This window comes from Pseudophryne corroboree, chromosome 10 (genome assembly GCF_028390025.1).
Source record: "Pseudophryne corroboree isolate aPseCor3 chromosome 10, aPseCor3.hap2, whole genome shotgun sequence".
NCBI classification, from domain to species: Eukaryota; Metazoa; Chordata; class Amphibia; order Anura; family Myobatrachidae; genus Pseudophryne; species Pseudophryne corroboree.
Genome location: NC_086453.1, coordinates 313,774,068 through 313,801,410, shown reverse-complemented (window position 1 = coordinate 313,801,410; position 27,343 = coordinate 313,774,068).

The window sequence follows — 27,343 nt, the reverse complement described above, 5'->3', positions numbered from 1 at the left end:
ATACCAAAGCTCCCAAACGGGCGGGAGAGTGCGGATGACTCTGCAGCACCGAATGAGAGAACTCCAGGTCCTCCTCAGCCAGGGTATCAAATTTGTAGAATTTAGCAAACGTGTTTGCCCCTGACCAAGTAGCTGCTCGGCAAAGTTGTAAAGCCGAGACCCCTCGGGCAGCCGCCCAAGATGAGCCCACTTTCCGTGTGGAATGGGCTTTTACAGATTTTGGCTGTGGCAGGCCTGCCACAGAATGTGCAAGCTGAATTGTACTACAAATCCAACGAGCAATCGTCTGCTTAGAAGCAGGAGCACCCAGCTTGTTGGGTGCATACAGGATAAACAGCGAATCAGATTTTCTGACTCCAGCCGTCCTGGAAACATATATTTTCACGGCCCTGACTACGTCCAGCAACTTGGAATCCTCCAAGTCCCTAGTAGCCGCAGGCACTACAATAGGCTGGTTTAAGTGAAAAGCTGAAACCACCTTAGGGAGAAATTGAGGACGAGTCCTCAATTCTGCCCTGTCCGTATGAAAAATTAGGTAAGGGCTTTTATAGGATAAAGCCGCCAATTCTGAGACACGCCTGGCTGAAGCCAGGGCTAACAGCATTACCACTTTCCATGTGAGATATTTTAAGTCCACAGTGGTGAGTGGTTCAAACCAATGTGATTTTAGGAATCCCAAAACTACATTGAGATCCCAAGGTGCCACTGGAGGCACAAAAGGAGGCTGTATATGCAGTACTCCCTTGACAAACGTCTGAACTTCAGGAACAGAAGCCAGTTCTTTTTGGAAGAATATTGACAGGGCCGAAATTTGAACCTTAATGGACCCTAATTTGAGGCCCATAGACAGTCCTGTTTGCAGGAAATGCAGGAAACGACCCAGTTGAAATTCCTCTGTAGGGGCCTTCCTGGCCTCGCACCACGCAACATATTTACGCCAAATACGGTGATAATGTTGTACGGTTACATCCTTCCTGGCTTTGATCAGGGTAGGAATGACTTCATCCGGAATGCCTTTTTCCTTCAGGATCCGGCGTTCAACCGCCATGCCGTCAAACGCAGCCGCGGTAAGTCTTGGAACAGACATGGTCCCTGCTGGAGCAGGTCCTTTCTTAGAGGTAGAGGCCACGGGTCTTCCGTGAGCATCTCTTGAATTTCCGGGTACCAAGTCCTTCTTGGCCAATCCGGAGCCACGAGTATAGTCTTTACTCCTCTCCTTCTTATGATTCTCAGTACTTTTGGTATGAGAGGAAGAGGAGGGAACACATACACTGACTGGTACACCCACGGTGTTACCAGAGCATCCACAGCTATTGCCTGAGGGTCCCTTGACCTGGCGCAATATCTGTCCAGTTTTTTGTTGAGGCGGGACGCCATCATGTCCACCTTTGGTTTTTCCCAACGGTTCACAATCATGTGGAAGACTTCTGGGTGAAGTCCCCACTCCCCCGGGTGAAGATCGTGTCTGCTGAGGAAGTCTGCTTCCCAGTTGTCCACTCCCGGAATGAACACTGCTGACAGTGCTATCACATGATTCTCCGCCCAGCGAAGAATCCTTGCCACTTCCATCATTGCCCTCCTGCTTCTTGTGCCGCCCTGTCTGTTTACGTGGGCGACTGCCGTGATGTTGTCCGACTGGATCAACACCGGCTGACCCTGAAGCAGAGGTCTTGCCTGACTTAGGGCATTGTAAATGGCCCTTAGTTCCAGGATATTTGTGAAGTGACGTTTCCATGCTTGACCACAAGCCCTGGAAATTTCTTCCCTGTGTGACTGCTCCCCAGCCTCTCAGGCTGGCATCCGTGGTCACCAGGACCCAATCCTGAATGCCGAATCTGCGGCCCTCTAGGAGATGAGCACTCTGTAACCACCACAGGAGAGACACCCTTGTCCTTGGAGACAGGGTTATCCGCTGATGCATTTGAAGATGCGATCCGGACCATTTGTCCAGCAGATCCCACTGAAAAGTTCTTGCGTGGAATCTGCCGAATGGAATCGCTTCGTAAGAAGCCACCATCTTTCCCAGGACCCTTGTGCATTGATGTACTGACACTTGGCCTGGTTTTAGGAGGTTCCTGACTAGGTCGGATAACTCCCTGGCTTTCTCCTCCGGGAGAAACACCTTTTTCTGTACTGTGTCCAGAATCATCCCTAGGAACAGCAGACGTGTCGTCGGAATCAGCTGCGATTTTGGAATATTTAGAATCCACCCGTGCTGTCGTAGTACTACTTGAGATAGTGCTACTCCGACCTCTAACTGTTCTCTGGACCTTGCCCTTATCAGGAGATCGTCCAAGTAAGGGATAATTAAGACGCCTTTTCTTCGAAGAAGAATCATCATTTCGGCCATTACCTTGGTAAAGACCCGGGGTGCCGTGGACAATCCAAACGGCAGCGTCTGAAACTGATAGTGACAGTTCTGTACCACAAACCTGAGGTACCCTTGGTGAGAAGGGCAAATTGGGACATGGAGGTAAGCATCCTTGATGTCCAGAGACACCATATAGTCCCCTTCTTCCAGGTTCGCTATCACTGCTCTGAGTGACTCCATCTTGAACTTGAACCTTTTTATGTAAGTGTTCAAGGATTTCAGATTTAAAATGGGTCTCACCGAGCCGTCCGGCTTCGGTACCACAAACAGCGTGGAATAATACCCCTTTCCCTGTTGTAGGAGGGGTACCTTGATTATCACCTGCTGGGAATACAGCTTGTGAATGGCTTCCAATACCGCCTCCCTGTCGGGGGGAGACGTTGGTAAAGCAGACTTCAGGAACCGGCGAGGGGGAGACGTCTCGAATTCCAATTTGTACCCCTGAGATACTACCTGCAGGATCCAGGGGTCCACTTGCGAGTGAGCCCACTGCGCGCTGAAATTCTTGAGACGGGCCCCCACCGTGCCTGAGTCCGCTTGTAAGGCCCCAGCGTCATGCTGAGGACTTGGCAGAAGCGGGGGAGGGCTTCTGTTCGTGGGAAGAGGCTGTCTGCTGCAGTCTTTTTCCCCTTCCTCTGCCCCGGGGCAGATATGAGTGGCCTTTTGCCCGCTTGCCCTTATGGGGACGAAAGGACTGAGCCTGAAAAGACGGTATCTTTTTCTGCTGCGAGGTGACTTGGGGTAAAAAGGTGGATTTCCCAGCCGTTGCCGTGGCCACCAGGTCCGATAGACCGCCCCCAAATAACTCCTCCCCTTTATACGGCAATACTTCCATATGCCGTTTGGAATCCGCATCCCCTGACCACTGTCGCGTCCATAATCCTCTTCTGGCAGAAATGGACATCGCACTTACTCTTGATGCCAGAGTGCAAATATCCCTCTGTGCATCTCGCATATATAGAAATGCATCCTTTAAATGCTCTATAGTCAATAATATATTGTCCCTGTCCAGGGTATCAATATTTTCAGTCAGGGAATCCGACCAAGCCACCCCAGCACTGCACATCCAGGCTGAGGCGATTGCTGGTCGCAGTATAATACCAGTATGTGTGTATATACTTTTAAGGATATTTTCCAGCTTCCTATCAGCTGGTTCCTTGAGGGCGGCCGTATCAGGGGACGGTAACGCCACTTGTTTTGATAAGCGTGTGAGCGCCTTATCTACGCTAGGGGGTGTTTCCCAACGCGCCCTAACCTCTGGCGGGAAAGGGTATAATGCCAATAACTTTTTAGAAATTAGCAGTTTTTTATCGGGGGAAACCCACGCTTCATCACACACCTCATTTAATTCATCTGATTCGGGAAAAACTACGGGTAGTTTTTTCACACCCCACATAATACCCTTTTTTGTGGTACTTGTAGTATCAGAAATGTTCAAAACCTCCTTCATTGCCGTGATCATGTAACGTGTGGCCCTACTGGAAAATACGTTTGTTTCCTCACCGTCGACACTGGAGTCAGTGTCCGTGTCTGTATCGACCTGAGGTAACGGGCGCTTTAGAGCCCCTGACGGTGTTTGAGACGCCTGTACAGGTATTAACTGATTTGCCGGCTGTCTCATGTCGTCAACAGTCTTTTGTAAAGTGCTGACACTATCACGTAATTCTTTCCATAAGACCATCCAGTCAGGTGTCGACTCCCTAGGGGGTGACATCACTAACACAGGCAATTGCTCCGCCTCCACACCATTTTCCTCCTCATACATGTCGACACAACGTACCGACACAGCACACACACAGGGAATGCTCTGATAGAGGACAGGACCCCACTAGCCCTTTGGGGAGACAGAGGGAGAGTTTGCCAGCACACACCAGAGCGCTATATATATACAGGGATAACCTTATATAAGTGTTTTTCCCTAATATAGCTGCTGTATATATTTATATGCCAATTTAGTGCCCCCCCTCTCTTGTTTTACCCTGTTTCTATAGTGCAGAACTGCAGGGGAGAGTCCGGGAGCCTTCCTCCAACGGAGCTGTGAGGAAAAAATGGCGCCAGTGTGCTGAGGAGATAGGCTCCGCCCCTTTTTCGGCGGGCTTTTTTATGTAAAAATAGGCAGGGGTTAAATACATCCATATAGCCCAGGAGCTATATGTGATGTATTTTTTGCCAAAAAAGGTGTTTTTATTGCGTCTCAGGGCGCCCCCCCCCAGCGCCCTGCACCCTCGGTGACCGGAGTGTGAAGTGTGCTGAGAGCAATGGCGCACAGCTGCAGTGCTGTGCGCTACCTTATTGAAGACAGGACGTCTTCTGCCGCCGATTTTCCGGACCCCTTCCGTCTTCTGGCTCTGTAAGGGGGACGGCGGCGCGGCTCTGGGACCCATCCATGGCTGGGCCTGTGATCGTCCCTCTGGAGCTAATGTCCAGTAGCCTAAGAAGCCCAATCCACTCTGCACACAGGTGAGTTCGCTTCTTCTCCCCTTAGTCCCTCGGTGCAGTGAGCCTGTTGCCAGCAGGTCTCACTGAAAATAAAAAACCTACTTTAAACTTTTACACTAAGCAGCTCAGGAGAGCCCCTTAGCCTGCACCCGTCTCGTTCGGGCACACAAATCTAACTGAGGCTTGGAGGAGGGTCATAGGGGGAGGAGCCAGTGCACACCAGGTAGTCATAAAGCTTTTTACTTTTGTGCCCAGTCTCCTGCGGAGCCGCTATTCCCCATGGTCCTTTCGGAGTCCCCAGCATCCACTAGGACGTTAGAGAAAAGAATATTGTTTTTTGTAGCAAAACTAAATGTCCCAGCAAGCCTCCCCCGCAAGCTGGTACTTGGAGAACCACAAGTACCAGCATGCGGGGGGGAAACGGGCCCGCTGGTACCTGTAGTTCTACTACAAAAAAAATAATAAATAAAAACAGTACACACACATCGTGACAGTACAACTTTATTACATACATGTACGCCGACATACACACATACTTACCTATGTTGACACGAGGCTCGGTCCCCTTGTCCACGTAGAATCCACGGGGTACTTGTAAATAAAATTATACTCACAACACTCCAGTGTAGATCGGTCCTCTTCAGAGTTTGTAATCCACGTACTTGGCAAAATAAAAAAACTCAAAACACGATCCACGCGCTGAAAGGGGTCCCATGTTTACACATGGGACCCCTTTCCCCGACTGCCGGGACCCCCCATGACTGCTGTCAAAGAGGGTCCCTTCAGACGATCAGGGAGCGCTACGTCGTGGCACTCTCCTGATTGGCTGTGCGAGTCTGAGCTGTCAGGCGGCGCACTCGAGATACAATGGAGCGCATAGGTGCTCCATTATATTCAATGGTGGGAACTTTGCGGTCAGCGGTTGACCGCGAGTAACCTCAACCGCTGACCGCAAAGTTCCCACCATTGAATATAATGGAGCACCTATGCGCTCCACTGTATCTCGAGTGCGCCGCCTGACAGCTCAGACGCGCACAGCCAATCAGGAGAATGTCACGACGTGGCGCTCCCTGATTGGCTGAAGGGACCCTCTTTGACAGCAGTCATGGGGGGTCCCTCGTGTCAACATAGGTAAGTAATTTTTTTCAGGAATTTTAACCCATTCCCACCCCTTCCCACTGAAAAACATGCACTGATCTCTCCATATTTTTTTTAGTCAGTAAAAAAAAAAATATATATTCTTTTAAAAAATATATTAAATAATACTTGTGGCTCCTAAATAGACAAACCAAGTAGATAATCCCTTCTAATATAAATAGATATGCTATCAGCAATAAAAAACAAAAAACAAAAAAAACACGTTTTTAAAAAAAATTATTAGATCAACGACAGCAAAATGAGGCGGACTGAAATTGACAAAATGACTGTCGAAAAGCACTGTTGTCGAATAGACATTCTTCAACTGAATATACTTTTGTCGAAAAGCCGCATTTTTACCATTGCAGACATGTCGAATTTGAGAAATGTCGAATTGCAAAAAGTCGAATCTGAAACTGCATTTTTTTTGTCGAAAAGTACTGTATTGCATTGTCAAATCCAATTCGACAGGTTTTTTTTTGTAAAAAATGCCCCATTTTTTGACATTTGCGGCAATTCGACCGCAATTGCATATACCCCAATGTCTCCCAGTGTTCCAGACTTTAGGCCATTTTTCTCTGCTCGTCAAATAATTAGAAAAGACTTGAGATCCTTCAAGTCCTCAAAAACTTCAGGTCTCTGTGGCCCTTTGAGATGTCTTTTGGGCTGCTGAATTGTCTGCAGGCTCTCTTTCAATGTGAAGCTGCCTTAGGACCACTTTCTGTATGCCTGACTCTGAGCAGAGTGCTACCAAGTTAGTAGGGGGATCATAGACCGACTATCTTTCCCATGGTGTATATGTAAGTTTACCAGAAAATGCCATCAGTGCTTCACATTATTTTTATGGAAATCGTCCATTAGAAATGTCAGAACTCTGTGTAGCAGAAATGACTACAACAAATATGGAACATCTGTAATTTGTTTCCATCTAAGTTAATTCTTTCCAGTTGTCTTTTTTTTTTTTTTTTTTTTTTTTTAAGTATTTCCTCGTGTTGAGTGATGGCGGGTAATCTACAGATCACTTCATGTAATTCTGTATCTTTACTGGCCTGATTCACATCAGTACGGGTCCTGCACATGCTCAATTTCCCCTTTGCCAGGTTTATGTACTAACGTGATAGCTCGCAGTCTAGATTAGTTAGATTCTCTAACGTCCTAAGTGGATGCTGGGGACTCCGTAAGGACCATGGGGAATAGCGGCTCCGCAGGAGACTGGGCACATCTAAAGAAAGCTTTAGGACTAACTGGTGTGCACTGGCTCCTCCCCCTATGACCCTCCTCCAAGCCTCAGTTAGATTTCTGTGCCCGACGAGAAGGGTGCACACTAGGGGCTCTCCTGAGCTTCTTAGTGAAAGTTTTAGTTTAGGTTTGTTATTTTCAGTGAGACCTGCTGGCAACAGGCTCACTGCATCGAGGGACTAAGGGGAGAAGAAGCGAACTCACCTGCGTGCAGAGTGGATTGGGCTTCTTGGCTACTGGACATTAGCTCCAGAGGGACGATCACAGGCCCAGCCTGGATGGGTCCCGGAGCCGCGCTGCCGGCCCCCTTACAGAGCCAGAAGAGCGAAGAGGTCCGGAAAAATCGGCGGCAGAAGACGTTCCTGTCTTCAATAAGGTAGCGCACAGCACTGCAGCTGTGCGCCATTGCTCTCAGCACACTTCATACTCCGGTCACTGAGGGTGCAGGGCGCTGGGGGGGGCACCCTGAGACGCAATAAAACATGATAAAAATACCTTACATGGCAAAAAATACATCACATATAGCTCCTGGGCTATATGGATGCATTTAACCCCTGCCAGAATATACAGAAAAACGGGAGATAAGGCCGCCGAAAAGGGGGCGGAGCCTATCTCCTCAGCACACTGGCGCCATTTTCCCTCACAGCTCAGTTGGAGGGAAGCTCCCTGGCTCTTCCCTGCAGTCACTACACTACAGAAAGGGTTAAAAAAAAGAGAGGGGGGCACTAATTAGGCGCAGTATTAAAACATACAGCAGCTATAAGGGGAAAAACACTTATATAAGGTTATCCCTGTATATATATATATATAGCGCTCTGGTGTGTGCTGGCATACTCTCCCTCTGTCTCCCCAAAGGGCTAGTGGGGTCCTGTCCTCTATCAGAGCATTCCCTGTGTGTGTGCTGTGTGTCGGTACGTTTGTGTCGACATGTATGAGGAGAAAAATGATGTGGAGACGGAGCAGAGTGTCTGTAACAGTGATGTCACCACCTAGGGGGTCGACACCTGAGTGGATGTACTGTTGAAAATTACGTGACAGTGTCAGCTCTGTATAAAAAAAAATAAGAATTTACTTACCGATAATTCTATTTCTCATAGTCCGTAGTGGATGCTGGGGACTCCGAAAGGACCATGGGGAATAGCGGCTCCGCAGGAGACTGGGCACAAAGTAAAAGCTTTAGGACTAGCTGGTGTGCACTGGCTCCTCCCCCTATGACCCTCCTCCAAGCCTCAGTTAGGATACTGTGCCCGGACGAGCGTACACAATAAGGAAGGATTTTGAATCCCGGGTAAGACTCATACCAGCCACACCAATCACACCGTACAACTTGTGATCTGAACCCAGTTAACAGCATGATAACAGAAGGAGCCTCTGAAAAGATGGCTCACAAAAACAATAACCCGATTTTTGTAACAATAACTATGTACAAGTAATGCAGACAATCCGCACTTGGGATGGGCGCCCAGCATCCACTACGGACTATGAGAAATAGAATTATCGGTAAGTAAATTCTTATTTTCTCTAACGTCCTAGTGGATGCTGGGGACGCCGAAAGGACCATGGGGATTATACCAAAGCTCCCAAACGGGCGGGAGAGTGCGGATGACTCTGCAGCACCGAATGAGAGAACTCCAGGTCCTCCTCAGCCAGGGTATCAAATTTGTAGAATTTAGCAAACGTGTTTGCCCCTGACCAAGTAGCTGCTCGGCAAAGTTGTAAAGCCGAGACCCCTCGGGCAGCCGCCCAAGATGAGCCCACTTTCCGTGTGGAATGGGCTTTTACAGATTTTGGCTGTGGCAGGCCTGCCACAGAATGTGCAAGCTGAATTGTACTACAAATCCAACGAGCAATCGTCTGCTTAGAAGCAGGAGCACACAGCTTGTTGGGTGCATACAGGATAAACAGCGAGTCAGATTTTCTGACTCCAGCCGTCCTGGAAACATATATTTTCAGGGCCCTGACTACGTCCAGCAACTTGGAATCCTCCAAGTCCCTAGTAGCCGCAGGCACCACAATAGGTTGGTTTAAGTGAAATGCTGAAACCACCTTAGGGAGAAATTGAGGACGAGTCCTCAATTCTGCCCTGTCCGTATGAAAAATTAGGTAAGGGCTTTTATAGGATAAAGCCGCCAATTCTGATACACGCCTGGCTGAAGCCAGGGCTAACAGCATTACCACTTTCCATGTGAGATATTTCAAGTCCACAGTGGTGAGTGGTTCAAACCAATGTGATTTTAGGAATCCCAACACTACATTGAGATCCCAAGGTGCCACTGGAGGCACAAAAGGAGGCTGTATATGCAGTACTCCCTTGACAAACGTCTGAACTTCAGGAACAGAAGCTAGTTCTTTTTGGAAGAATATCGACAGGGCCGAAATTTGAACCTTAATGGACCCTAATTTGAGGCCCATAGACAGTCCTGTTTGCAGGAAATGCAGGAATCGACCCAGTTGAAATTCCTCCGTAGGGGCCTTCCTGGCCTCGCACCACGCAACATATTTACGCCAAATACGGTGATAATGTTGTACGGTTACATCCTTCCTGGCTTTGATCAGGGTAGGGATGACTTCATCCGGAATGCCTTTTTCCTTCAGGATCCGGCGTTCAACCGCCATGCCGTCAAACGCAGCCGCGGTAAGTCTTGGAACAGACATGGTCCCTGCTGGAGCAGGTCCTGTCTTAGAGGTAGAGGCCACGGGTCTTCCGTGAGCATCTCTTGAATTTCCGGGTACCAAGTCCTTCTTGGCCAATCCGGAGCCACGAGTATAGTCTTTACTCCTCTCCTTCTTATGATTCTCAGTACTTTTGGTATGAGAGGAAGAGGAGGGAACACATACACTGACCGGTACACCCACGGTGTTACCAGAGCGTCCACAGCTATTGCCTGAGGGTCCCTTGACCTGGAGCAATATCTGTCCAGTTTTTTGTTGAGGCGAGACGCCATCATGTCCACCTTTGGTTTTTCCCAACGGTTCACAATCATGTGGAAGACTTCTGGGTGAAGTCCCCACTCCCCCGGGTGAAGATCGTGTCTGCTGAGGAAGTCTGCTTCCCAGTTGTCCACTCCCGGAATGAACACTGCTGACAGTGCTATCACATGATTTTCCGCCCAGCGAAGAATCCTTGCCACTTCCGTCATTGCCCTCCTGCTTCTTGTGCCGCCCTGTCTGTTTACGTGGGCGACTGCCGTGATGTTGTCCGACTGGATCAATACTGGCTGACCCTGAAGCAGAGGGCTTGCCTGACTTAGGGCATTGTAAATGGCCCTTAGTTCCAGGATATTTATGTGAAGTGACGTTTCCATGCTTGACCACAAGCCCTGGAAATTTTTTCCCTGTGTGACTGCTCCCCAGCCTCTCAGGCTGGCATCCGTGGTCACCAGGACCCAATCCTGAATGCCGAATCTGCGGCCCTCTAGGAGATGAGCACTCTGTAACCACCACAGGAGAGACACCCTTGTCCTTGGAGACAGGGTTATCCGCTGATGCATTTGAAGATGCGATCCGGACCATTTGTCTAGCAGATCCAACTGAAAAGTTCTTGCGTGGAATCTGCCGAATGGAATCGCTTCGTAAGAAGCCACCATCTTTCCCAGGACCCTTGTGCACTGATGCACTGACACCTGGCCTGGTCTTAGGAGTTTCCTGACTAGGTCGGATAACTCCCTGGCTTTCTCTTCCGGGAGAAACACCTTTTTCTGTACTGTGTCCAGAATCATCCCTAGGAACAGCAGACGTGTCGTCGGAATCAGCTGCGATTTTGGAATATTTAGAATCCATCCGTGCTGTCGTAGTACTATTTGAGATAGTGCTACTCCGACCTCTAACTGTTCTCTGGACCGTGCCCTTATCAGGAGATCGTCCAAGTAAGGGATAATTAAGACACCTTTTCTTCGAAGAAGAATCATTTCGGCCATTACCTTGGTAAAGACCCGGGGTGCCGTGGACAATCCAAACGGCAGCGTCTGAAACGGATAGTGACAGTTCTGTACCACAAACCTGAGGTACCCTTGGTGAGAAGGGCAAATTGGGACATGGAGGTAAGCATCCTTGATGTCCAGAGACACCATGTAGTCCCCTTCTTCCAGGTTCGCTATCACTGCTCTGAGTGACTCCATCTTGAACTTGAACCTTTTTATGTAAGTGTTCAAGGCTTTCAGATTTAAAATGGGTCTCACCGAGCCGTCCGGCTTCGGTACCACAAACAGCGTGGAGTAATACCCCTTTCCCTGTTGTAGGAGGGGTACCTTGATTATCACTTGCTGGGAATACAGCTTGTGAATGGCTTCCAATACCGCCTCCCTGTCGGGGGTAGACGTTGGTAAAGCAGACTTCAGGAACCGGCGAGGGGGAGACGTCTCGAATTCCAATTTGTACCCCTGAGATACTACCTGCAGGATCCAGGGGTCCACTTGCGAGTGAGCCCACTGCACGCTGAAAATCTTGAGACGGGCCCCCACCGTGCCTGAGTTCGCTTGTAAGGCCCCAGCGTCATGCTGGGGACTTGGCAGAAGCGGGGGAGGGCTTCTGTTCGTGGGAAGAAGCTGTCTGTTGCAGTCTTTTTCCCCTTCCTCTGCCCCGGGGCAGATATGAGTGGCCTTTTGCCCGCTTGCCCTTATGGGGACGAAAGGACTGAGCCTGAAAAGACGGTATCTTTTTCTGCTGCAAGGTGACTTGGGGTAAAAAGGTGGATTTCCCAGCCGTTGCCGTGGCCACCAGGTCCGATAGACCGCCCCCAAATAACTCCTCCCCTTTATACGGCAATACTTCCATATGCCGTTTGGAATCCGCATCCCCTGACCACTGTCGCGTCCATAATCCTCTTCTGGCAGAAATGGACATCGCACTTACTCTTGATGCCAGAGTGCAAATGTCTCTCTGTGCATCTCGCATATATAGGAATGCATCCTTTAAATGCTCTATAGTCAATAATATATTGTCCCTGTCCAGGGTATCAATATTTTCAGTCAGGGAATCCGACCAAGCCACCCCAGCACTGCACATCCAGGCTGAGGCGATTGCTGGTCGCAGTATAACACCAGTATGTGTGTATATACTTTTAAGGATATTTTCCAGCCTCCTATCTGCTGGCTCCTTAAGGGCGGCCGTTTCTGGAGACGGTAACGCCACTTGTTTTGATAAGCGTGTGAGCGCCTTATCTACCCTAGGGGGTGTTTCCCAACGAGCCCTAACCTCTGGTGGGAAGGGATATAGTGCCAATAATTTTTTAGAAATTAGCAGTTTTTTGTCGGGGGTAACCCACGCTACATCACACACTTCATTCAATTCATCTGATTCAGGAAAAACTACGGGTAGTTTTTTCACACCCCACATAATACCCCTTTTCGTGGTACTTGCAGTATCAGAGATGTGCAAAACCTCCTTCATTGCCGTGATCATGTAACGTGTGGCCCTACTGGAAAATACGTTTGTTTCTTCACCGTCGACACTGGAGTCAGTGTCTGTGTCTGGGTCCGTGTCGACCCACTGAGGTAACGGGCGTTTTATAGCCCCTGACGGTGTTTGAGACGCCTGGACAGGCACTAACTGAGCTGCCGGCTGTCTCATGTCGTCAACAGTTTTCTGTAACGTGCCGACACTGTCACGTAATTCCTTAATTACAGCCATCCATTCAGGTGTCGACTCCCTAGGGGGTGACATCACCATTATAGGCAATTGCTCCGCCTCCACATCATTTTCCTCCTCATACATGTCGACACACACGTACCGACACCCAGCACACACACAGGGAATGCTCTGATAGAGGACAGGACCCACTTAGCCCCTTGGGGAGACAGAGGGAGAGTTTGCTGGCACACACCAGAGCACTATATATGTATAGGGACAACCTTACAATAAGTGTCTATCCCTTATAGCTGCTTATATCTGTTATTTTGCCAAATAAGTGCCCCCCTCTCTTTTTTACCCTGTTTCTGTAGTGCAGGATGCAGGGGAGATTCTGGGAGCCTTCCTACCAGCGGAGCTGTGTGGGAAAAATGGCGCTGTGTGCTGAGGAGATAGGCCCCGCCCCCTTCACGGCGGGCTCTTCTCCCGCTTTTTTCTGGAAAACTGGCAGGGGTTAAATACATCCATATAGCCCAGGAGCTATATGTGATGTATTTTTTGCCAAATAAGGTAAATTCATTGCTTCCCAGGGCGCCCCCCCCCCAGCGCCCTGCACCCTCAGTGACCGAAGTGTGAAGTGTGCTGAGAGCAATGGCGCACAGCTGCAGTGCTGTGCGCTACCTTATGAAGACAGGAAAGTCTTCTGCCGCCGATTTATGGACCTCTTCTTGCTTCAGCATCTGTAAGGGGGCCGGCGGCGCGGCTCCGGGACCCATCCACGGCTGGGCCTATGATCGTCCCTCTGGAGCTAATGTCCAGTAGCCAAGAAGCCCAATCCACTCTGCACGCAGGTGAGTTCGCTTCTTCTCCCCTTAGTCCCACGCTGCAGTGAGCCTGTTGCCAGCAGGACTCACTGAAAATAAAAAAACCTAAGTATACTTTTACTTCTAAGCAGCTCAGGAGAGCCACCTAGATTGCACCCTTCTCGGCCGGGCACAAAGATCTAACTGAGGCTTGGAGGAGGGTCATAGGGGGAGGAGCCAGTGCACACCAGCTAGTCCTAAAGCTTTTACTTTGTGCCCAGTCTCCTGCGGAGCCGCTATTCCCCATGGTCCTTTCGGAGTCCCCAGCATCCACTAGGACGTTCGAGAAACAGTGGTTGACATGAGACAGCCGGCTACTCAGCTTGTGCCTGTCCAGACGTCTCATAGGCCGTCAGGGGCTCTAAAGCGCCCGTTACCTCAGATGGCAGATACAGACGCCGACACGGATACTGACTCCTGTGTCGACGGTGAAGAGACAACCATGATTTCCAGTAGGGTCACAGGTTACATGATTGAGACAATGGAAAATGTTTTATACATTTCTGATAATACGAGTACCACCAAAAAGGGGTATTATGTTCGGTGAGGGAAAAACTACCTGTAGTTTTCCTGAATCTGAGAAATAAAATGTGTGTGATGATGCGTGGGTTTCCCCCCGATAACAATTGATAATTTCTTAAAAAGTATTGGCTGTATACCCTTTCCCGCCAGAGGTTAGGGTGCGTTGGGAAACACCCCCTAGGGGGGATAAGGCGCTCACACGCTTGTAAGAACAAGGGCTCTACCCTCTCATGAGATGGCCGCCCTTAAGGATCCTGCTGATAGAAAGCAGGAGGGTATCCAAAAATGTATTCACACACATACTGGTGTTATACTGCGACCAGCAATCGCCTAAGCCTGGAGGTGCAGTGCTGGGTTGGCATGGTCGGATTCCCTGACTGGAAATATTGATAACCTAGATAAGGATAGTATATTATTGCCTATAGAGCATTTAAAAGATGCATTTCTATATATGCATGATGCACAGCGGAATATTTGCCGACTGGCATCAAGTATAAGTGCGTTGTCCAATTCTACCAGTAAATTGGTCAGGTGATGCGGATTCCAAACGGCATTTGGAAGTATTGCCTTTGAAAGGGGACATTTGGGGTCGGTCTTTTAGACCTGGTGGCCACGGCAACAACTGGGAAATCCACGTTTGTACCCCAGGTCGCCTCTCAAAATAAGACGCCGTATTATCAGGCGCAGTCCTTTGTTGGCAAGCGGACAAAAGGTTCCTCTTTTCTGCTCGTGACAGAGGGAGAGGAAAAAGGCTGAAGAGATTACCCAGTTCTCAGGAACAGAAATCCTTTCCCGCCTCTGCAAAGCCCTCAGTATGACGCTAGGGCCTTACAAGCTCAGGCACGGTGGGGGCCCGTTCTCAATGAATTTCAGTGCGCAGTGGGCTCACTCGCAAGTAGACCCCTGGATCCTTCAGGTAATATCTCAAGGGTACATATTGAAATTCGAGACGTCTCCCCCTCGCCGTTTCCAAAAGTCGGCTTTACCGACGTCTCCCTCTGACAGGGAGGCAGTTTTGGAAGCCATTCACAAGCTGTATTCCCAGCAGGTGATAATCAAGGTACCCCTCCTGCAACAGGGAACGGGGTATTATTCCACACTATTGTGGTACCGAAGCCAGACGGCTCGGTGAGACCGATTCTAAATCTAAAATCTTTGAACACTTACATACAGAGGTTCAAATTCAAGATTGAGTCACTCAGAGCAGTGATTGCGAACCTGGAAGAAGGGGACTACATGATGTCTCGGTACATCAAGGATGCTTACCTTCATGTCAAAATTTACCCTTCTCACCAAGGGTACCTCAGGTTATGGTACAGAACTGTCACTATCAGTTCAGACGCTGCCGTAGGGATGGTCCACGGCACCCCGGGTCTTTACCAAGGTAATGGCCGAAATGATATCCCTTCGAAGGAAGGGAATTTTAGTTATCCCTTACTTGGACGATTCCCTGATAAGGGTAAGATCCAGGGAACAGTTGGAAGTCGGTGTAGCACTCTCTCAGGTAGTGTTGCGGCAGCACGATTGGATTCTCAATATTCCAAAATCGCAGCTGGTTCCGACGACTTGTCTTCTGTTTCCTAGGGATGTTCCTGGACACAGTCCAGAAAAAAAAAAAGGTGTTTCTCCCGGAAGAGAAAGCCAGGGAGTTATCCGAGCTAGTCAGGAACCTCCTAAAACCGAACCAAGTCTCAGTGCATCAATGCACAAGGGTTCTGGGTAAAAATGGTGGCTTCCTACGAAGCAATCCCATTCGTTAGATTCCACGCAAGAACTTTCCAGTGGAACCTACTGGACAAATGGTCCGGGTCGCATTTTCAGATGCATCAGCGGATAACCCTGTCACCAAGGACAAGGGTATCCATCATGTGGTGGTTGCAGAGTGCTCATCTTCTAGAGGGCCGCAGTTTCGGCATTCAGGACTGGGTCCTGGTGACCACGGATGCCAGCCTGCGAGGCTGGGGAGCAGTCACACAGGGAAGGAATATCCAGGGCTTAGGGTCAAGCCTGGATACATCACTTCACATAAATATCCTGAAGCTAAGGGCCATTTACAATGCTCTAAGCTTAGCAAGACCTCTGCTTCAAGGTCAGCCGGTGTTGATCCAGTCGGACAACATCATGGCAGTCACCCACGTAAACAGACAGGGTGGCACAAGAAGCAGGAGGGCAATGGCAGAAGCTGCAGGGATTCTTCGCTGGGCGGAAAATCATGTGATAGCACTGTCAACAGTATTCATTCCGGGAGTGGACAACTGGGAAGCAGACTTCCTCAGCACGACCTCCACCCGGGAGAGTGGGGACTTCACCCAGAAGTCGTCCACATGATTAAAAAACTCGACAGGTATTGCGCCAGGTCAAGAGACCCTCAGGCAATAGTTGTAGACGCTCTGGTAACACCGTGGGTGTACCAGTCAGTGTATGTGTTCCCTCCTCTGCCTCTCATACCCAAGGTACTGAGATTGATAAGATGGAGAGGAGAAAGCACTATATTCGTGGCTCCAGATTGGCCAAGAAGGACTTGGTAACCGGAACTTCAAGAGATGCTCACGGAGGATCCGTGGCCTCTACCTCTAAGAAGGGACCTGCTCCAGCAAGGACCCTGTCTGTTCCAAGACTTACCGCGGCTGCGTTTGACGGCATGGCGGTTGAACGCCGGATCCTGAAGGAAAAAAGGCATTCCGGATGAAGTCATCCCTATCCTGATCAAAGCCAGGAAGGATGTAACCGCAAAAACATTATCACCGCAATTGGCGAAAATATGTTGCGTGGTGCGAGGCCAGTAAGGCCCGACGGAGGAAATTCAACTGGGTCGATTCCTACATTTCCTGCAAACAGGAGTGTCTATGGGCCTGAAATTGGGGTCCATTAAGGTTCAAATTTCGGCCCTGTCAATTTTCTTCCAAAAAGAACTAGCTTCAGTCCCTGAAGTTCAGACGTTTGTAAAAGGGGTACTGCATATACAGCCTCCTTTTGTGCCTCCAGTGGCACTTTGGGATCTCAATGTAGTTTGGGTTCCAAAAGTCACATTGGTTTGAACCACTTAAATCTGTGGAGTTAAAATATCTCACATGGAAAGTGGTCATGCTGTTGGCCCTGGCCTGGGCCAGGCGCGTGTCAGAATTGGCGGCTTTATCCTGAAAAAGCCCTTATCTGATGTTCCATTCGGACAGGGCGGAATTGAGGACTCGTCCTCAGTTTCTCCCCAAGGTGGTTTCAGCGTCTCACCTGAACCAACCTATTGGTGGTGCCTGCGGCAACTAGGGACTTGGAGGCCTCCAAGTTGCTAGACGTTGTCAGTGCCCTGAAAATATATGTTTCCAGGACGGCTGGAGTCAGGAAATCTGACTCGCTGTTTATCCTGTGTGCACCCAACAAGCTGGGTGCTCCTGCTTCTAAGCAGACTATTGCTCGTTGGATTTGTAGTACAATTCAGCTTGCACATTCTGTGGCAGGCCTGCCACAGCCAAAAATCTGTAAATGCCCACTCCACAAGGAAGGTGGGCTCATCTTGGGCTTTGCCGAGCAGCTACTTGGTCAGGAGCAAATACGTTTGTAAAATTCTACAAAATTGATATCCTGGCTGAGGAGGACCTGGAGTTCTCTCATTTGGTGCTGCAGAGTCATCCGCACTCTCCCGCCCGTTTGGGAGCTTTGGTATAATCCCCATGGTCCTTACGGAGTCCCCAGCATCCACTTAGGACGTTAGAGAAAATAAGAATTTACTTACCGATAATTCTATTTCTCATAGTCCGTAGTGGATGCTGGGCGCCCATCCCAAGTGCGGATTGTCTGCAATACTTGTACATAGTTATTGTTACAAAAATCGGGTTATTATTGTTGTGAGCCATCTTTCAGAGGCTCCTCTGTTATCATGCTGTTAACTGGGTTCAGATCACAGGTTGTACAGTGTGATTGGTGTGGCTGGTATGAGTCTTACCCGGGATTCAAAATCCTTCCTTATTGTGTACGCTCGTCCGGGCACAGTATCCTAACTGAGGCTTGGAGGAGGGTCATAGGGGGAGGAGCCAGTGCACACCAGTTAGTCCTAAAGCTTTCTTTAGATGTGCCCAGTCTCCTGCGGAGCCGCTATTCCCCATGGTCCTTACGGAGTCCCCAGCATCCACTACGGACTATGAGAAATAGAATTATCGGTAAGTAAATTCTTATTTTCCTCGTGTTGAGTGAAGGCGGGTAATCTACAGATCACTTCATGTAATTCTGTATCTTTACTGGCCTGATTCACATCAGTACGGGTCCTGCACATGCTCAATTTCCCCTTTGCCAGGTTTATGTACTAACGTGATAGCTCGCAGTCCCCCCGTAGCTGCAGCTTGACTGACAAGCCGCAGGGTTTGGGGGGAGGGAGGGGGGGGGGCAGAGACAGGGACCATTCTACAAAACAGGGGAATGCCGCCCCTGTTTTATAGGCATGCTGCGCACAGTCTTAATCTTCGACCAGACTTTCTGTACCCGTAAGAGATGTTCCAGCAGCCAGTCTAAGTAAAGCTTTGTCCAATGGTCACAGCAGTGATCCGGATTCTGCATCTTTGAACCAAGCACTTGGATCGCAGAAGTTGGCAGGATTTCCTACAGGCATCTTTTGCTGCATTAGCGTATTAGGTATACGGCAGTGGTTCTCAAACTTTTTTGAATCATGGCTCCCTAGAGAATCAGATTTTTTTTTTTCACGGCGCCCCTAGGCCAAAAGTTTCTTATTGAGAAATTTAGAAGAATTAAGTGTATTGTGTTTATAAGTCATCCTTAGGTTCAACTGTGTGGTGAGGGACAAGATTTGCTTGAGTTTGTCCACATATTATGGTCAATGTAATAAGTAAAACCAGTGCTGGTGGCTGCCAATCGTAAAATACGTGGACAAACTCAAGCAAATCTTGTCCCTCACCACACAGTTGAACCTAAATGTAAATTGGTCCTGGACCACCAACATGAGGCCCCCCTGCTAGGTTCCCACGGCACCTTGGCAGTTTGAGAAAAAATAGGATTTGAAATACCTACCGGTAAATCCTTTATACTCGTAGTCCATAAGGGATAGTGGGGACAGATTAGTACGAAGTGTATAGACAGGTCCAAAGGAGCCAGTGCATTTTAAATTTCTTCAACTGGGTGTGCTGGCTCCTCTCTATGCCTCCTCCTACAGCTCAGTTATAGGTAAAACAGTGCCCGAAGGAAAATGACATACATGAGAGAAGGAACATAATACGTGTGGTGAGATTTTCACACCAGCACACCAACATAAAACTTAGCCAGCAACATCTGGCAACATTAACAGAAACAGCTGAACAGGAACACATAACAGAGAACCTGCAGAAAGTCACCACACAGAGGCGGGCACCCAATATCCCTTATGGATTACGAGAAAAGGATTTACCGGTAGGTATTTAAAATCCTATTTTCTCTAGCATCCATAAGGAATGTTGGGGACAGATTAGTACGATGGAGAGGTCGCAAAGCTTGCAGAACGGGCGGGAACTTGCAGAGACATCTGCAGCACCGCCTGCCCAAACTGGGTATCCTCTTTGGCCAGGGTATCAACCTTGTAGAACTTCACAAAGGTGTTCTTCCCCGACCAGGTAGCAGCTCAACATAGTTGTGGGGCCGAGACTCCACGGGCAGCCGCCCAGGAGAGCCCACCAATCTTGTAGAGTGGGCCTTCAGAGACTGTGGAACAGGTAAGGCTGCCGACGCATAGGCCTGTTGGATAGTAAGCCTAATCCAACGAGTAATGGACTGCTTTGAAGTAGGGCAACCCTTTTTCTGCGCATCATAGAGCACGAACAAGGAATCCATCTTTCTAATCCAAGCAGTCCTCTTGACATAGATTTTCAAGGCTCACACAGCAACCAATGCCTCCGGAGGAGCAGAAGTGTTAGAACTGGACGGAATTACAATAGGTTGATTCAAGTGAAACGCGGAGACCACGATAAGGCCCCCAATTTTGAGACACGCCTACCGTCATCAGAGGTTCAAACCAGGAGGACTGTAGAAAGCGTAACACTACATCCAGATCCCAAGGTGCCGTGGGCTGTACGAATGGAGGTTGTATGTGAAGCACCCCTTGCAAGAAGGTCTTAACCTCCAGCAAGAGAGCCAACTTCTTCTGGAAGAAGATGGAAAGAAATTAAATCTGGACCTTAATGGATCCCAGACGTAAGCCTTTTTCCACTCCAGCCTGCAGGAACCTTCCCAAGTTGAATTCTGCAGAGGAATATGTGCGTTCATCACACCAAGAGACATATCTCCACTAGATATGATGATAGTGTTTTGACGTCACAGATTTTCTGGCTTGCACCATAGTGGCAATGACCTTTTTGGAAAGCCATTTGTGAGCTAGGATGTTCCGCTCAACTTCCATGCCATCAAACGAAGCCGCCATAAGTTCGGGTAGATGAACGGTCCTTGTTGAAGAAGATCCCTTCTTAGTGGTAGAGGCCAAGGGTCCTCTACAGACATGTCCAGAAGAGCCGCGTACCACGCTCTTCAGTGCCAATCCTGGGCAATCAAGATTGCTTCCACTCTTTGATGTCTGATCCGCATGGGATCAGCGGAATCGGAGGAAACCGGTTGACCAGCTGGTAAGGCCAAGGAAATGTCAGCGCATCAACTGCGCTCGCCTGAGGGTCCCTGGTTTGTGAGCAATTGCAGCGAAGCTTCTTGTTGAGATGAGAGGCCATCAAGTCGATCTGTGTGCATCCCCACCTGTCAATGATCTGTTGAAACACCTGAGGGTGTAGTTCCCACTCCCCCGGATGGAGGTCGTGGCGACTTAGGAAGTCTGCTTCCCAGTTGTCCACTCCCGGAATGAAGATTGCGGACAGTGCTCTTGCATTCCTTTCTGACCAGTGGAGTATTCTGGATACTTCTCACATGCAGGCCCTGCTTTTTCTCCCTCCTTGTCGAGGGATGTGCGCCACCGCCGTGGCGTTGTCCGACTGCACCTGGATCGCCTGATCCCGAAGTAGAGGGGATGCCTGAATCAGAGCATTGTAGATAGCCTGAAGTTCCAGAATGTTGATCAGAAGTAGGGCCTCTTGGGCAGACCGCCTGTCCTGGAACTGCGCCAATAGGGTGACAGCTCCCCATCCTGAATCCCAAGGCGTCGACCAGCAGGTTGGAGGACTGTAACCACCACAGGAGAGATATTCTGGTAAAGGGACAGCCGAATCATCCAGTGCATCTGAAGATGGGAACCGGACCACTTGTTCAGGATGTCCAATTGGAATGGTCTGGCATGAAACCTTCCGAATTGCATCGCCTCGTACGAGGACACCCCCTTTCCCAACAATTTTATGCAAAGATGAATGGAGACTCAAGTAGGTCTGAGCACCATGCAAACCATTTCTTGAAATGTTCTCACTTTTTCCTCTGGGAGGAACACTTTCTGTGCTACAGTATCCAGTCAGTAGAATCACCAGAAACAGGAGCCGCTGAGACGGTTCCAGGTGGGACTTCTGCAGATTGAGAATCCACCCGTGGTGCGACAGAAGTTGGATAGTGCGATCTATGTGGAGCAATGGAAGCTCTCTAGAACTCGCTTATATCAGGAAATCATCCATATATGGAATTACATTGACCCCCCTGGACTCTGAGTTGAAACAATTTCCGCCATCACCTTCGTGAACACCCTTGGAGCTGTCGACAGGCCAAAGGGTAACGCCTGAAACTGGTAGTGATTGTTCAGTAGGGCAAACCTCAGATAGGCCTGATGAAGAAGCCAAATTGGGATATGTAGGTAAGTGTCCTTGATATCCAGGGACACTGGGAATTTCTGTTGTTCCAGGCCTGCGATCACCACTCTCAAAGATTCCATCTTGAATTTGAAAACCTTCAGGTAAAGATTCAAGGACTTCAGATTCAGAATGGGTCTCACAGACCAGTCTGGTTTTGGTACTATGAACAGACTGGAGTAGTATCCCTGTCCTTGTTGTAGTAGGGGCACTGTTACAATGACCTGGGACTGGACCAACTTGTTTATGGCCAGTAGTAGCGTACCACGCATATTTTCCAAAGCTGGCAAGCTTGATTTGAAAAATCGTTGGGGAGGAGCAGTGTCGAACCCCAGCTTGTAACCCTGAGAGATAAGGTCCCTTACCCAAGCATCTTGGCAGGAACTGTCCCAGATGTGGCTGTAGTGACGTAACAGAGCTCCCACCAGGAGATTCCCTCGGGGTGGGAGGGCACCGTCATGCCGAAGGCTTTGCAGCAGTAGAACTGGTGTTCTGATCTCGAGATCCGGCAACAGCTGGTTTCTTAGGTTTTCCTCTGGAGCTTCTAGCTGCGTTGGAGGCCTCTCTGGCCGTAGATCAAAGTCTGGAGGACCAAAAGGACTGAGTAGACTGTCCCGGGTAGGTAGGGAGCCCCCCAAGAGAGAAACGTGGATTTCCCAGCAGTAGCTTTGGAAATCCATGCGTCCAATTCACCCCCAAAGAGCCATTCACCTGTGAAGGGACGAGATTCCACATTCTGGAGTCAGCATCAGCAATTCACTTACGCAACCACATGGCTCTGCACGCAGACACAACCATAGCCGTGGCCTAGCATTAATATTGCTAATCTCTTTAAGGGAGTCACAGAGGACTCTAGCCGTGTCCTGAATGTGATTCAGGAAAGTAACAGTATTAACTAAGGTCATATCACCTGAGAGACCTTCCTTAATTTGATTAGCCCAGGAATGAATTGCATGTGTCATCCAGCAACCTGCAATGACCGGCCTTTGAGCAACACCTGCAGAAATGTAAATAGATTTTAGAGTGGTCTCAATTTTCCTATCTGCCGGGTCCTTTACTGTAAAGGAGCCCTGAGCAAGGAGTACCGCCTTTTTAGAAAGGCGAGAGACTGAGACGTCTTACTGTTGGAGACTCCTCCCAGAATTTTCTGCCTTCAGGGGTAGAGGGGAATGTATGCAAAAACCGCTTTGACACCTGATATTTAAAATAGCCTGGAAGAATCCAGATAAAAAATAAGTCATCCAATTCCTTGGAATCAGGAAATGTGACTGTAATTTTGTCTTGTGGGAGGAAAAATGACTGCTGAGTATTAGCATCCTCCAGAAGGAGCTTCAACACATCCCTAATAGCAAATAAGAGGGTCAATACCCTGGGTAGGGGTGGAATCCCCACTTATGGGGTCCACATCATTCCCATCATCCTGTATATCATCATCAGTATCTGATAGGAGTGCAGGTAAAGCACACTTTTGTGCACCTGCAGTGGATGGGGGGGGGGTTTGCCACTGTTGCAGTCTCTGTATCTTATTGGCATTTGCAGTGAGTTTTGATGACATATCAGACATCATGGTTTTGATAGCCCTCAACCAGGAGGGCTCTGGACCCTCCCCAACATCGATATCAGCATTCTGAGATGACTGACTACCTTGTTCACATGATACTGAGCCAGATGAACTAGGAGAGAATCTAGCATTACATACACTGTATAACTTGTTTTACCATTGTGAAGCAGAAAAAACAGGAATAATACACACACAACACCGCTATATATATATATATATATATATATATATATATATATATATAATCTCCTATATAATAGCCCTGTGACTCTGTGCTTGGCTTTCTAACGCTGGGTGGAGTCACAGCGGTGGGCGGAGTCACAGAGCCCGCCCACAACATGTGCAGCAAGTCTCTGCTCCTCCTTTCTCCCCCCGCCATCAGCCACTCCGACTCCCCGGCCGCAGTGCAGAGCGAACAACAGGCATAGACATTAGGAGGGTGGTGCAGGAGAAGGCTTCATAGCCCTCCCTGCCCCGCGTACACAGACCCACCGCCTCCTCCACGCACATCCAGCTGTCCGCTCTCCTGCTGTGACAGGAGCCGAGTGCTGCAGTGACGTCATCTCCGGCAGCACTCGCCTCCTGTCACACAGCCGGCACACACACTCCAGTCTCCGGGGGCTGCCAGCATCTACAGGCTAGCTGGAAACACCCCCGGAGCGAGCGAGAATATACCTGTGAGGCCACGCCTCTTTTACATTAGGCCACGCCCTTTTCATCCACCACGCTGCACGAGCAGGGGGGGAATGTGTGTAATAGTAGCACAGACTGTCTCTGAACACTGTACTATTTACCAGCCTGCAGCAGCCGCCCACAGCCCCAACGGTGAGTCCCTCCGGCCATCCTACCCACTGTATCTATGTCTGGTCACCACTTTGCAAATGTCTCCGCTAATGGTGTCCACCCTCTCCACTACTTCTCCCCGCTCTCTTCATCAGCTTCCTCACTGGGGACCCTCCCTACCGCCCCGCGTCTCTGCGTCCCCTCCGTGCCGCCCCGCGTCTCTCTATCCCCTCCCTACCGCCCGCGTCTCCGTTTCCCCTCCCTACCGCCCCGCGTCTCTCTATCCCCTCCCTACCGCCCCGCATCTCTCTATCCCCTCCCTGCCGCCCCGCCTCCCTACCGCCCCGCGTCTGTATCCCCTCCCTACCGCACGCGTCTCTGTATCCCCTCCCTGACGCCCCGCGTCTCTGTATCCCCTCCCTGACGCCCCGCGTCTCTGTATCCCCTCCCTGACGCCCCCCGTCTCTGTATCCCCTCCCTGACGCCCCGCGTCTCTGTCCCTTCCCTACCGCCCCGCGTCTCTCTGTCCCCTCCCTGCCGCCCCGCGTCTCTCTGTCCCCTCCCTGCCGCCCCGCGTCTCTGTCCCCTCCCTACCGCCCCGCGTCTCTCTGTCCCCTCCCTACCGCCCCGCGTCTCTGTCCCCTCCCTACCGCCCCGCGTCTCTGTCCCCTCCCTACCGCCCCGCGTCTCTGTATCCCCTCCCTACCGCACGCGTCTCTGTATTCCCTCCCTGCCGCCCTGCGTCTCTGTATCCCCTTCCCTGCCGCCCCGCGTCTCTCTATCCCCCCCCCCTCCCTACCGCCCCGCGTCTCTGTCCCCTCCCTACCACCCCGCTTCTCTCTGTCCCCTCCCTACCGCCCCGCTTCTCTCTATCCCCTCCCTACCGCCCGCTTCTCTCTATCCCCTCCCTACCGCCCCGCTTCTCTCTATCCCCTCCCTACCGCCCCGCGTCTCTCGGTCCCCTCCCTACCGGCCCACGTCTCTCTATCCCCTCCCTGCCGCCCCGCGTCTCTCTATCCCCTCCCTGCCGCCCCGCGTCTCTCTATCCCCTCCCTGCCGCCCCACGTCTCTCTATCCCCTCCCTGCCGCCCCACGTCTCTCTATCCCCTCCCTACCGTCCTGCGTCTCTCTATCCCCTCCCTGCCGCCCCGCATCTCTCTATCCCCTCCCTACCGTCCTGCGTCTCTCTATCCCCTCCCTACCGCCCCGCATCTCTCTATCCCCTCCCTACCGTCCTGCGTCTCTCTATCCCCTCCCTACCGCCCCGCGTCTCTCTATCCCCTCCCTACCGCCCCGCGTCTCTCTATCCCCTCCCTACCGCCCCGCGTCTATCTACTCCGTACCGCCCCGCGTCTATCTACTCCGTACCGCCCCGCGTCTCTGTATCCCCTCCTCCCTACGCCTCTGTATCCCCACCCTACCGCCTCGCTTCTCTCTATCGCCACCCTACCGCCCCACGTCTCTGTATCCCCTCCCTACCACCCCACATCTCTCTATCCCCTCCCTACCGCCCCGCGTCTCTGTATCCCCTCCCTACCGCCCCGCGTCTCTGTATCCCCTCCCTACCACCCCGCATCTCTGTCCCCTCTCTACCGCCCGCGTCTCTGTATCCCCTCCCTACCGCCCGCATCTCTGTCCCCTCCCTACCGCCCCGCGTCTCTGTATCCCCTCCCTACCGCCCCGCGTCTCTCTATCCCCTATCGCCCCGCGTCTCTTTATCCCTTCCCTACCGCCCCGCGTCTCTCTATCCCCTCCCTACCGCCCCACGTCTCTTTATCCCCTCCCTACCGCCCCGCGTCCCTCTATCCCCTCCCTACCGCCCCGTCTCTCTGTCCCCTCCCTACTGCCCCGTCTCTCTGTCCCCTCCCTACTACCCCGCGTCTCTTTATCCCCTCCCTACCGCCCCGCGTCTCTATCCCCTCCCTACCGCCCCGTCTCTCTGTCCCCTCCCTACTGCCCCGCATCTCTTACCGCCCCGCGTCTGTGTCCCCTCCCTACCGCCCCACGTCTCTGTATCCCCTCCTCCCTACGCCTCTGTATCCCCACCCTACCGCCCCGCTTCTCTCTATCCCCTCCCTACCGCCCCACGTCTCTGTATCCCCTCCACCCTACGCCTCTGTATCCCCACCCTACCGCCCCGCTTCTCTCTATCCCCTCCCTACCGCCCCCCGCGTCTCTGCATCCCCTCCCTACCGCCCCGCATCTCTCTACCCCCTCCCTACTACCCGCGTCTCTCTATCCCCTCCCTACCGCCCCGCGTCTCTGCATCCCCTCCCTACCCCCCTGTGTCCCATACAGGGTCCATACCACCGGCTCCTCGATAACTCCCTGACAAACCCTCACCAGGAGGACAGGAGCCATAACCCCCTGCGGTGCCCCCCCGTAGTTACCGGTATATCGGTGATGCTCCGCTGTGCCGCCTCCTCCCTATCCCTCACACAGCAAGCGCAGGGCGCAAGCCCAGCACCGAGCACATGACCGCGCTGCCCATGGCCATTGGCCCTGGGAGCAGCTCCAGCCTGCGCTCCCTCCTCCTACTGCACCTGAGGGGGGCGCGCACATAGTGCATGCAGATGGGACTGGTGCACCTGCGGCCGCGTGGAGACATTGCGTGCGCAACATGTCAACGTTGCTACACCTGAAGGATGGTACGGTGTAGAGAGAGGACACAGCTGCCCCTGTTCCGCATTGTACCAGCACTCCTCTCTGTGTCTAATGACACCATATACCTCTTCATGCGGGTATGTCTATACCACATATATCCTTATCCGTGTCCTATATATTGTTACACATAACATCACATAGTTATAGGTCCCGCACCTCCCCCACCTGCATCCACCCCCCCCTCCACCCGCAGCATCTACATACTTCCTGCCTCATCCGCTACCCCCCCCTCGCACCCGCTACATTCTGTACATCGTGCCCCGCTGTTCACGCCGTCGCAAGGGGCTACGCCCCCTTCACCATCGGAAGCACTTTCGTCTTGCAATATTTAACAACTAACAAACCTAGGAAGGCAGGTAATACTCCATATAATACAAATATTGAACCCCAGCAACGCGTGCAGGGGTTAAGGGGGCGTAGCCCCTTTCGACGGTGTGAAGAGCGCCTAATATAT